Source organism: Haematobia irritans, chromosome 2 (assembly GCF_050003625.1).
Source record: "Haematobia irritans isolate KBUSLIRL chromosome 2, ASM5000362v1, whole genome shotgun sequence".
Lineage (NCBI taxonomy): Eukaryota > Metazoa > Arthropoda > Insecta > Diptera > Muscidae > Haematobia > Haematobia irritans.
The window spans coordinates 218,668,064-218,681,548 of record NC_134398.1 but is presented as its reverse complement, the minus strand read 5'-3'; the positions used below and the strand labels follow the sequence as shown (position 1 = coordinate 218,681,548).

At 31.4% G+C, this 13,485-nt stretch overlaps 1 protein-coding gene across 1 annotated transcript in view; it reads left to right on the top strand.

Moving 5' to 3' along the window:
* Window positions 1–5,426: 5,426 nt before the first annotated feature.
* The window catches only part of bark (C-type lectin domain-containing protein bark beetle), a 67,315-nt gene continuing 59,256 nt past the window's right edge, over window positions 5,427–13,485 (top strand). The window contains exon 1 of the mRNA XM_075297452.1: window positions 5,427–5,628. The gene's annotated coding sequence lies outside the window, so the exon portion shown is untranslated. The remainder of the gene's footprint in view (window positions 5,629–13,485) is intronic.

Below are 13,485 nucleotides of genomic sequence, written 5' to 3'. Positions count from 1 at the left end.
AATAAAATTTTGTCTATAGAAATAAAATGTTTACAAAATTTTCTATAGAAATAAAATTTTGACAAAATTTTCTCTAGAAATAAAATTTTAACAAAATTTACTATAGAAATAAAATTTTGACAAAATTTACTATACACTCAAAAAAGTGAACTCTCTATTTCACTAAAGCCAAATTAACGTTATTTAGTTCGTGGAATTATTATATTTGGAGAAAGTTTCCTTTACTCTAATATTTTTTTCCGCACGTTAGATAAATTAACTAAAAAACGGGAAAAAATTATACATAAATTAAACATAAAGATTTACTACATTCGTATTTCTCACTACATAGTTCATTATTTCTTTAAATTTGTAAATTTTACTAGAAAAGCGTTCATCATGAACTTCGTATGTCACTAAAGACATTCTTGCAATTTTGAACTCCAATTTTTTCTTTCAGACTACAAAATTTTCTTTAACAAGTGAAAAAATTAATTATGTCTAATAATTTTTTTTTTGAATTTGTGATATCGGCGTGATGTCAACGCTTGTAATACCGTTTAGTTAAAATTTTCTAAACATATTCCATTTTTTCTAAAATTAACCAAAAATTTTCTTCCTGGTGGGTTCACTGTTTTTTCAGTATATGTGGACTATTCTAAAAACTGAACCGTTGAACACCATATCCGATACACGTTCTTGCTAACTTCAAATACCTCTAGATTTTCAAATTCAGGCAAATCGGATGTAAATTGCGGTGTCTAAAAAAATGAATCGATACACATCAACCCCGGCCCACCTATTTCTGAACCTAGAGTCGTCGTCGAGATTTCCAATTCCATTCAAATCGAAAAAAAAATGTTGATGTCCAAATGTCTTAAGAAGTGAAATCGTGACATCTGTCTATATTAGATGTCAATACCAAAACATGGACCGTTACACTCCCTATTTGTTGAACTCCAATACCTTTAGGATTCTAATTTCAAGAAAATCGAATAGAAATTACAGTGCCTAGATGCCCAAGCGATCAAATTGGGGGGGTCGGTTTATATAGGATCTACATAGCCCATGGACCGATATAACTAATCTTCGAACTTTACCTACTTGCAGACAAAATACCAATCTGTGTCAAATGTAACGTCAGAAACACAGACTTCGTTATATCGTACTAGAAATTCTCCTTGTACGAGTACAAAAATATATAGGGTGGCTGTTATCTACATTTAATAAGTGCATAATGGTCCGTTTTAAACACAGATTGAAAAAATTCCAAAAAATAAACAATACCTGCGAATTTCAAGCACAAGTTTTAAAGGGGCATTGCTCTCCTCATCACACCGGACAATTATGTATCTCATTTCAACTGCAAAAAACTATAATTCCTGTCAAATATAATAATATACAGCAAATATTTAAAAGTTCTTGAAAATATTAGCCTAATATTTTTTTTCAATATCGGACACGGGCCTTTCCCGAATACATACTGACTAATAAAACACTCTTTATGTCGCCTGTAAATTTAATGTAAATTTAAGTTTTTTACTTCAAAAAAAAAAATCTGGCAAGAAGGAGCTTCCCCTCCCATTAAAAAACATTACGTACCTAGTTAGGGACCAACATCTACCTCCCCGCCAAATTTCAAAACTAACGGAAAAATTACTATTTTTAAAAACCACGTACCCCATATTAATTTTATAATTAAATTTATAATTTTCTTTAGAAATAAAATTTAAAAAAATCTAAAGAAATAAAATTTTTACAAAATTTTCTCTAAAAGTAAAATTTGGCAAATTTTTTTCAAGAAATAAAATTTTGACAAAATTTTTTATAGATATAAAATTTTGACAAAATTTACTCTACAAATAAAATTTTGACAAAATTTACTATAGAAATATAATTTTGACAAAATTTACTATGGAAATAAAATTTTGACAACATTTTCTCTAGAAATAGAACATTTTGCCAAAAAAATATTTCTTTTATTTCTAAAATTTTTACAAAATTTTCTATACAAATAAAATGTGGACAACATTTTCTCTAGAACTAAAATTTTGACAAAATTTTTTTAGAGAAATAAAATTTTGACAAAATTTTCTCTACAAATAACATTTTGAAAAATTTTCTCTACAAATAAAGTTTGGACAACAATTTCTCTAGAAATAAAATTTTGACAAAATTTTCTCCAGAAATAAAATCTTGACAAAATTATCTCTAGAAATAAAATTTTGACAAAATTTACTATGGAAATAAAATTTTGAAAAACATTTACTATGGAAATAAAATTTTGACAAAATTTTCTATAGATACAAAATTTTCTCTGGAAACAAAAACCTTTACATAATCCAAAAAAAATGTTGGCCAAATTTTCTATAAAAATTAAAATTTGACAAAATTTTCTTGTTCTTTTATTTCTTTTTCTCCATAATTTCCAAGTCAATTGAAGAAGTTTAGATCTTTCAATACTCCAAAAAGCAGGAAAACAAAATTTTGATAAAATTTTCTCTATAAATAAAATTTTTACAACATTTTCTATAGAAATAAAATTTTAAAAAATCTAAAGAAATAAAATTTTTACAAAATTTTCTCTAGAAATAAAATTTGACAAATTTTTTTCAAGAAATAAAATTTTGACAAAATTGTCTATAGAAATAAAATTTTGACAAAAATTTCTCTAGAAATAAAATTTTGACAAAATTTTTTGGAAATAAAATGTTGATAACATTTTCTCTAGAAATAAAATTTTGACAAAATTTCTATAGATATACAATTTTGACCAGATTTTTTCTAGGAATAAATTTTTACAAAATTTTCTCTAGAAATAAAATTTTAACAAAACATTACTATAGAAATAAAGGTTTGACAAAATTTTCTCTACAAATAAAATTTAGACAAAATTTTCTCTAGAAATAAAATTTTGAAAAAATTTTCTATATATAAAAAATTTTGAAAAAATTTTATATATATACAATTTTGACAAAATTTTCTGTAGAGATAAAATAAAATTTTGCATAATATGATATTTTTGTTTGGTAGTTGTTTATAGGGTATTTATCTAGAGGCCACCCCCCAATCTCCCCTGACTACTTCAAACAAATCGGAGACCTTGTGGACAATTTTCAAAAAGTCGAGCACGAGAGAGGTCCCGTTCACCAACAAATTCAGACAAATCGGATGTAAATTGCGGTGTCTAAAAAAATGGACCGATACACATCAAATCCGGCCCATCTATTTGTGAACCTAGAGAGAGGTCGAGATTTCCAATTCCATTCAAATGGAATAAAAATTTTGATGTCTTACATTTGACAAAATTTTTTCTAGAAATAAAATTTTGACAACATTTATTAGGGAAATAATATTTTGACAAAAATTATATAGAAATAAAATTGTGACAAAATTATCTCTAGAAATAAAATCTTTACAAAATTTGCTAAAGAAATAAAATTTTGGCAAATTTTTCTATAAAAATTAAAATTTTACAAAATTGTCTATAGAAATAAAATTTTGACAAAATTATCTGTAGAAATAAAATTTTAACAAATTGTTTTTGGAAATAAAATGTATTTTCTTAGAAATAAAATTTTGACAAAATTTTCTCCACAAATAAAATTTAGACAAATATTTTATAGAAATAAAATTTTGACAAAATTTTCTTTAGAGAAAAATTCTCTAAAAATAAAATTTTGGCAAAATTTACTATGGAAATCAAATTTTGACAAAATTTTCTTTTGAAATAAAATTTTTACAAAATTTACTACGGAAATAAAATATTGACAAAATTTTCTCTAGAAATAAAATTTTTACAAAATTTTCTAAAGAAATAAAATTTTGGCAAAATTTATTACGGAAATAAAATTTTGACAAAATTTTCTCTAAAAATAAAATTTTGACAACATTTATTACGGAAATAACATTTTGACAAAATTTACTACGGAAATAAAATTTTGACAAAATTTTCTCTAGACAATACAATTTTGACAAAATTTACTATGGAAATAAAATATTGACAAAATTTACTATAGATATAAAATTTTGACAAAATTTTCCCTAGAAATACAATTTTGACAAAATTTACTATGGAAATAAAATATTGACAAAATTTTCTATAGATATAAAATTTTGACAAAATTTGCTATGGAAATAAAATTTTGACAAAATTTACTCTAGAAATAAAATTTTTACAAAATTTTCTAAAGATATAAAATTTTTTCAAACTTTTCTATAAAAATTCAAATTTAACAAAATTGCCTATAGAAATAAAACTTTTAAAAAAGTCTAAAGAAATAAAAATTTTACAAAATTTTCTCTAGAGATAAAATTTTCTCTAGAGATAAAATGTTGACAAAATTTACTATGGAAATAGAATTTTGACAAAATTTTCTCTAGAAATAAAATGTTGACAAAATTCTCAATAGATATAAAATATTGACAAGTTTTTACAGAAATAAAAATTTGCAAAATTTAGCGGGTATTTATCTAGAGGTCACCGCCGATCTTCACTGAATACTTCAAACAAATCGGAAACCTTTAGGCCAATTTTCAAAAAGTCTGGCAAGAGAGAGGCCCCATTCACCAGCAATATATCAAAAATCAGGTAATCTACTCTCAAGTCTCTGTATGAATCAAGTAAATCTGAGAAGTTTATTCTTTCTGAACGGCCTAACTGACAAAGTTTCAAAAAATAAAATAGCGGATCTTTGTCTAGAGTCAAAACAGAGAACTTAAGTTCAACCGAAAATTATTTTATCTACCCGACCCGAAAATTATTTTATCCAATATCCAAAAACACATACATAGTTTAATTGTCACTTTTCATACACTAAACAGATTGACACTATGTTTGATTTTTTTAGCTTTACCGTGCGCTTAGTGAAATGGAACCTTTCAAATTATTTAAATTCCGTTAATTGGCAATACTAAAATTGGTCAAATTGGCAAATGGCATTACCATTTCTCAACTCATTGCTAATGGTATTGGCAATATACCAACACAACACAACTATCACATGTTGCCATTCTCAAAACATAGGAAACTGTCAAAACAACACACAAATACCTTTAAAAGCCGTGTATGCGAAACGTCACATAGGCCAAGTTAACAACTACCACTTGGACAAAATATTTGTAAACAAAACAAAGAAGAAGAAAAAACGGTTAAATTGAACGAAAGCTAAAGCAAACAAACACAAACTCTCCCTCACTCTCTCACAAAAACAGAAACCGCTAACATCATCACACATACGCACACATGGCCTTTTGGTATTATGGGCTCGTCTAAAAGCTTTACTCCACCATGCCTTCGACATGGTGAGAATGAAAGAGAACAACTGAGAGTATGGGTGCAAGAATTGATTCGTTATGTTTTGGATTGCCTCATTTGGTTAGCTGGTCGTTTGGTTATTACGTTAACTTTGAAAATAGCTTTTCTCAGAAGTAAAACGACGGTAAGCTTGAGCGGTTGGCTATTTTTTTACGGTATCGTGGATTGTGGCATATTTTTGTTTTGTTGTTGGTTAAAACGGTCGGTGACGGCGGGCTCTTAACTTGTTGATTATACACATACATTTCTGTGTATGTGTTCTCTCACACAGACGTTACTTTATATGTCTTCTTCTTATTCTGCCAATTGTGCTACGGCTAACGATCTTTGTTGTATGTGTCCAATCTTTTTGGGGGTATTTGTGTGAATAATATTGCTCTACGGTGACAAGTAATCAAGCTGACCGCGCCTAAGTTTAGAGAAAAATTAATAAAAAATTGCATAAAATTTAAAAATTCTTAGAAAATTTTATGAAAATGTTAAAATCTAAATGAAAATACTTGAGAAAATTATAAAAAAATCGAAGAAATTCTATGATTTTGTAACAAAATAAAGGTGCTATAAAAATGCTTTAGTAAAAAAAAATATCATCTTGAAAACCTCAAATACAAGTGTTAGTGTGGCAAATTGTAAAGGTGTTTGCGGGTGTGTGTAGTGGTGGTTATTGTTAATATGTTATTAACTTTATGGCCAATACAGACTGTTAAAGAAAACAAAAGAAAACGAAATCAAGAATATTAGAAAAAATTCCCAAGCAAATTTGCATCTACGTAGATCATTAAAGTGATTTATGTGTGAGAGTTTTATTTAAAATAAAATGAAATAGGCCATAGAAAAAAAAGAAAAAAAAACATCTCAACAAAGATATATTACTTAAGCTCTTTTCCTCCATAAATACCTCTCCAACATTTACCAAAGAATCAAAACCAGCATAGATCATGGAAAATTAGGCCAAATTTTCAAAAAAAAAAAAAAAAATAGACGAAATTGATACCAGGCAAAACAACCTCAAAACCTGTTGTTAACCCGTTATTTTACACTTGAAAATTTAAAGCCATTTATGAAATGGCTCAGTGGAGTTGCTGGCAATAAACTCTGGAAAAAGACACCAACATTGCCATTGTCGTCGTCGTTGCTATCGTAATCATCATCACAACCAATCGATCTAAGCAGCCAAGCGACAAACCATAACCGCCTACAACTCGAATGAAATGTGACGTTATTTTTTAGTTACAATCCCACCACCCCGATAACCTCCCTCACTCACCAAAACCAAGTGACGAAAATAACAGCACAGATTATTAACAACAACAAAACCAATGGAAAAATCGTTTTCAAACATACCTGGTACAAGTTTGAATTTAATTAACAAGACTTTTTTTCATGCTCACTCGCTCGTTGGTTGCAAACCAAATGCTTGCCTGTTTCATTGTAGCGAAGAATCGTGGCTAGAAACATAACCACCATCGCGTCGATTGATGGAACGCTTGCTGCAATGCTTTGTTAAGCATTTAGAACGCAATGTGCAAAGCTTTGCAATGCTTTGCAGCAGCATTTATTAGGATGACGTCGCGACAGTAGATACTCACAGTGGTTTAAAGATGGAAAAGAAATTTTATTTTAGTTGATGTTTTAGTTAAAATTTCTCCAATGTGAAAATTCGATCAGGCCCAATTTTATGTATTCTCCACTAGGAATTGAGTACAAATTTCTACTAAAGACTGACATTCACAACCGAATTACTTGAGTTGTGGTAACAATTACCAATGACAAGGTATCTTAAACCTTCTTAGCATTGTCTTTGAAATTGCATGTTAGTGCATATGGAGTCTTTATCAGATAAAACAAGTAAGTAAAGTCTAAAGTCGGGCGGAGCCGACTATATTATAACCTTCACCATTATGTAGGCCAACATTTTTGTTTACCATCTCAACTACTTCACATTTGCTGGAAGCTATATAAAGGAGACAATTTTTTTTACTTCTACAAAATCTCTAGAATTAAAATTTAAATCGGCTAACGCTATCCAGTTAATTGGAGGAAACTTCCATTGAAAATGGGTCTAAAATGTATAACAGTCTACCATATTTCCCCAACTCTAGTGTACGTATATATGGGAGCTATATATAATCTGAACCGATTTTGACTAAATTTGACATGTATAGTTAGAATAATAATTCTGCTATCTATGCGAAATTTCACGTAAATGGGAGTATAACTTTGGCCCCCCTGGTCATATGAGTGGAAATCGGACGGAAGATATATATGGGAGCCTAAATCTGAACCGATTTCAACCAAATTTGGCACAATTACCGATACTACTAAACGTACTCCTTGTGCGAAATTTGAAGCAAGTCACGGCAAAAGCCTGGATTTTGAGGCCATATAAGTTCAAATCGGACGAAAGATATATATGGGACCTATATCTAAATCTGAATCGATTTTGACCATATTTGGCACATACAATAGTATCGTCAAAAGTACCGCTTGTGAAAAATTTAAAGTAAGTCAGGGCAAAACTCGGGCTTTTGAGACCATATAAGTCCAAATCGGGCGAAATATATATAAAGATATATATATATATATATATATATATATATATATATATATATATATATATATATATATATATATATATATATATATATATATATATATATATATATATATATATATATATATATATATATATATATATATATATATATATATATATATATATATATATATATATATATATATATATATATATATATATATATATATATATATATATATATATATATATATATATATATATATATATATATAGTAGCGTAACCCGGCCCGCTTCGCTGCGCCTTCCGAAGCGTATTTGGAGGAACATTTTGCGTTAACTTAGTCAACTATATCCTTCGTGCTGAAAACAAATTCGAAAAGATTTGAATTCTTTTAAACAAATCGGACTACTTGATTTTTCGTTTATAGGTACAAATACGGCGGTAGAGGGTGTACCCTTTCCTCCAAATTTTTTTAATAATGTTCTGTATTCAAGTAGTTGGACAATCTTCTATATTTCTTGTGAATTTTAAGTGTGGTTTGTCAAGGAAAGGTATCCTTTTCCTCAACAAATCTGAAAATTAAGCACTATATTATCCAATAAATCGGAAAAAGCAAACGTAGTAAAAAATTTTACTACATTAACATTTGCTAAAATGTTGGAAAATGATGTACCCTCTACGTTGGCTACCAATTTCATGTAAATTTAAGTTCTTTACTAAAAAGAAGTCTGGCAGAAGCCTGTGCAAAAATCATAAAATTATGTACCGAGTTCCAATTTATGGACAACCCTCTACTTTCAATTTAAGAAAAAAAAAAAACGGACAAAAGGGCACACTCTCCCCACCTTCGCACCACTCCGACCTGATATCGGACTATCACGTACCCTATATTAATTTCGCAACTACTCAATGGTCCCTATAAATTCTATCGAAGTAAATCGATAGAATTTACTTCGATAGAATTCCCACGTTCCTGTACTGTAAATTTCAAGTAGATCGGCGATGTTCCCACGTTCCCTGTAAATTTCAAGTAGATCGGCGATGTTTAAATTTTGCTCTATTGTTTTAAAGGGACGTCACTTTCCCCGATACAATATCGACAAACACCGTAGTGAATAGCACCTAACCTTCCCTGAAAATTCTTGAAACTTTCCTTCAAGTGTGGGGCAAGGAAGGTTGCCTCTTCGTTCATAACCTTCCCCCACTGCTTTTGTAAATTTCAAGAAAACTTAATTTTTTTTTGCAGTTTTAGAGGAGGAACTCCTCCCCGACCAAATATCGAAAAGTGATGTAGCGTATCTTTTGTAAACGTCCCAGAAAATGTCAAACAAATTATAAGCCTAAAGGGGCGGCCTCTCTTCCGTCCAAATATCACAAAATCAGGTATCAACTATTAATATCGTAACCTCTCCCCAGTCCTCAAGTAACTCGGTAAAGTTTAATCGTTTCTCTGTATGTACTTAAGAGAAGCGGATGTCTCCCTATGCCCTTTTATTTTTATTAAAAAATCAGGAAAGTGATATAAATTTCATAACCCGTTTTTCCGTAAATTTCAGTCGGGGGAGTTTAGTTTTGTTTGTACTTTCAAAAAAAAAAAAAATCTAGATGCCAACCCCAACATTCAATGAAAATTTCAAGCAAATCGCATAATTTTGTTCCAAGTTTCAAAAAGTAGGGCAAGGGGGAGGTCCCCCTCCCCATCCACATATGAAATCATCAGGTACCCCATTTTAATTCCATAACCTCACCACATGTTTTCTGTAAATCTCAGATAATTTAGAGAATTTTAGTTTTTTCACTGTACTTTAAAAAAGTCGAACAAAGGGGAGGCCCCCCTCCGCCGCCAAAATATCGAAATAAAAAGTAGCGGATCTTTGTCTAGATGCCAACCCCAATCTTCAATGAAAATTTCAAGCAAATCGGTCAAGTTTGGTCTAATTTTCAAAAAGTCGGACAAAGGGGAGGTTCCTCTCCGCGACCATATGTCAAAAAATGAGGTACCCTATTTTCAGCACATGAGTGCCCCCCACGATCTCTGAAAGTTTCAAGTAAATCGGTTCAGCCGTTTTCGCGCCAACCCGGAACATACAAATAAACAAACAAACAAACAAATAAACAAACATAATTTGAATTTTATATATATAGATATATATATATGTGTGTGAGCTATATCTAAATCTGAACCGATTTTAACAAAATTTGACACACTTAACTATACTATTAAACGTACCTCTTGTGCAAAATTTGAAGCAAATCACGGTAAAACTCTGGCTTTTGTGGCCATATAAGTTCAAATCGGACGAAAGATATATATGGGAGCTATATCTAAATTTGAACCGATTTCAATCAAATTTACCAAGCATTGGTAGAATGTCAATTCTACCCTCTGTGCAAAATTTCACGAAGATCGGTAGTAAACTTTGGCCTCTGTGGTCATATGAGTCTGAATCGGACAAAAGATATATATGGGAACTATATCTAAATCTGAACCGATCTGGCTGATATTTTGCAAGATTTTCGAGATTCATAAAATATTTGGATGTACGGTATTTCAAGAAAATCGGTTGATAAACACGCTAACTATGACCAAATCGGGGATAAATATATATGGCAGCTATATCTAAATCTGAACCGATTTTTTTCCAAAACCAATAGCGATTGTCTCTGTACCAAGAAACGGGCCTATGCCAAATTTGAGGACGATCGGACTTAAATTGCGAGCTGTACTTTGTGCACAAAATTACATATACAAACAGACGGACGGACAGACAGACAGACAGACGGACATCGCTAAATCGACTCAGAATTTAATTCTAAGCCGATCGGTATACTAAAAGATGGGTCTATCACCACTATTTCTTGGCGTTACATACAAATGCACAAACTTATTATACCGTGTACCACAGTAGTGGTGAAGGGTATAAAGACAGATCCAATAGCTATACAACACATTTCAGTTGCTGATCGGTTTATATAGAGGATTCTATAAATACTTATGAACCGATATGAACGAATTTTAGTATGAATTTTAGAGGACCAAATTTCAATTGGTTCTCATCAAAATTTTTTCCTTCGTAAGGTTCTAGAAGTCAGATCTTCGGGTCAGTTTTGGGCGTTATATATAATTATGATATATGAACCAATTGTTGCATGATTATTATAAAGCATATACTGACATCACTTACCAAATTTCAATCGGATGACAGATTAGGAGTGACGTGGATGATCAGTAGAGCAGGAAATACTTGGTGTGCGGGAGCACATCTGCCACCCGTCCGTCTAAATTTTGACGGACATACGACATATATAGATTCCGTCTACAATTCCTGACGCAATTGTCGAATTGTCCGTGACAATATGGTTGGAAGGTGTGCTCCCACACAGCCAATATCTCCCATACTGGCCACCCGCGTTACTATTAGGGCCCAAGAGAATTCTCGAGCCTTTTGCTGATAGCGAAGAATACCAGATCTGTTTTTCTAGGGTTCACACACAATCCGCATTCCCTGGCAATGACAATGTTAGCATATCCCCATCTTACGGTGGAGAATATAAACATTATCGAAGATCCTTGGAAATTGATGGCCAAACAAAACGTGATTTAATCAAGTTTGTTGTTGCTCTGATTCCTGGATGAGAAATTCCATGGAGTGCTTCAAAGAGAGCTTTACAGGAAAACTTACAGGAATATTGGGTCGTGTTGCTATTGTTGACACATCACAATATACTTCAATATTTGAACCAGGGACCGCCATCTTTTTTTAATACAAGCAATGTATTTCCTTTTAAAAGTTGTTGTAATTCTGCATCAGATTCTTGCACACTAGCCAGATCATTATAATTCAAGGGTGACGGCAATGATATAGCATCCATTCGTGACAAAGCGTCGGCAACAGTATTATATTTTCCAGAAACGTGTCTTATGTCAACGGTATGTTGACCTATAAAATCCAGGGGGCGTAATTGTCGCGGAGAAGACTTTTCTGGTTTTTGCTTAAAAGCATATACAGTCTGTCAAGAAAGTCTTTTGACATTGCCAACTATTTCAACTTCTAGAAATAATTGAAATATTAAATATTTTATTAAATTTTTAATTCTGTGTACGTATGTATACTTTCCAAAATACATAATAAAATTTTTTTTTTTTAAATTTCATTATATTTAATTTTGGAACAAAACATAATTTTTATCCCATTGTCAAAACACTTTCTTGACAAACTGTATAAGTGGCTTATGATCAGTGCAGATAAAAAACTCTCTTTCTTCTAAGAAATATTGAAATTAATTCAGTGTCGAATATGCGGCAAGAAGTTCCCTGTCGTATGCACTGTGTTTCATTTGAGCAGAGCTCAACTTCTTTGAATAAAATGCAATAGGCTCCCACTTACCATCAATAAACTGTTGCAATACTCCACCCATTCCTGAATCTGAGGCATCAATCCAGAGAGACGTTGGAGCATTAATTTTCGAATGAACCAGCAGAGTTGCATTCGCTAAAGTAGTCTTGCATTGCTCAAAAGCAAGAATTCAGTCTTCAGTCCATTCAATCTTGGTGTTTTTTTCTTTCTTGTTTCCGGGACAGATGGCGTGAAGTTTTAATTGCTGTTGAGCTGCATTGGGAATGAATCGTCTATAAAAATTAACCATTCATAAAAATCTTCTTAATTCCTTTTCGGTCTCTAGCAACTTATAATTTTTTATAACTTCAACTCGCGATGGGAGTGATTTAATACCATAGCTGTTGACCAAATATCCCAAAAACTCGACTTCCGCAACTCCTAGTACTGATTTGGAATAATTGATAGTAACACCAAATTCACGAAACCGCAGAAACAATTTATTAAGATGTTCCAAATGCTTTTCTTTATTGTCTGACGCAATTAGAATATCGTCAATATATGCATAACAAAAGTCCAAACCTTGTATGACCTCATTTATATAAGGTTGAAAAGACTGCGCTGCGTTACATAACCCGAATCCCATTCGGGGAAATTCAAATAATTCGAAAGGGGATGCAATGGCAGTCTGGGGAATATCCGATTCTTCTACAGGTATCTGATGGTACGCTTTTACTAAGTCGACTTTACTGAAAAGCCTTTTTATCGCTCAATAAGTGCCCAAAATCGTGGATGTGGGGAACTGGGTAGCGGTCGGGAGTGATAACAGTATTTAAACGACGATAATCACCACATGGACGCTACTCCCCGTTAGACTTCTGAACCAAATGCAATGGACTTGCCCAAGAACTTTTTGAAGGACGAGATATGTCCTACTTTAGGATCAAATCGAACTCACGTTTAACAATTTGAAGTTTTTCAGAGGACAATCTTCGAGCCTTTGAGTATACTGGAGGGCCTTCTGTATGAATAAAATGTTTTACGGAATGCTTTATGGGTGAAATTCGATTGTCATTCTGGGTTAATTCGGGAAACTGGAGAAAAAGTTTACAAAATTCAGAGTTTTCTGAAATTAATCTAACAGAACTCATAGCTGCATCTATATCGAACCCTTATTTTCTGATTTGGATACATTATCTATTAAACAATTATTCCTCACATCTACCAACAGCCCAAAATGACTGAGGAAATCAGCACCAATTATTGGTCTATTGACATTGGCCACAATTCCAAGTAAATTCTCGTTTGAGGC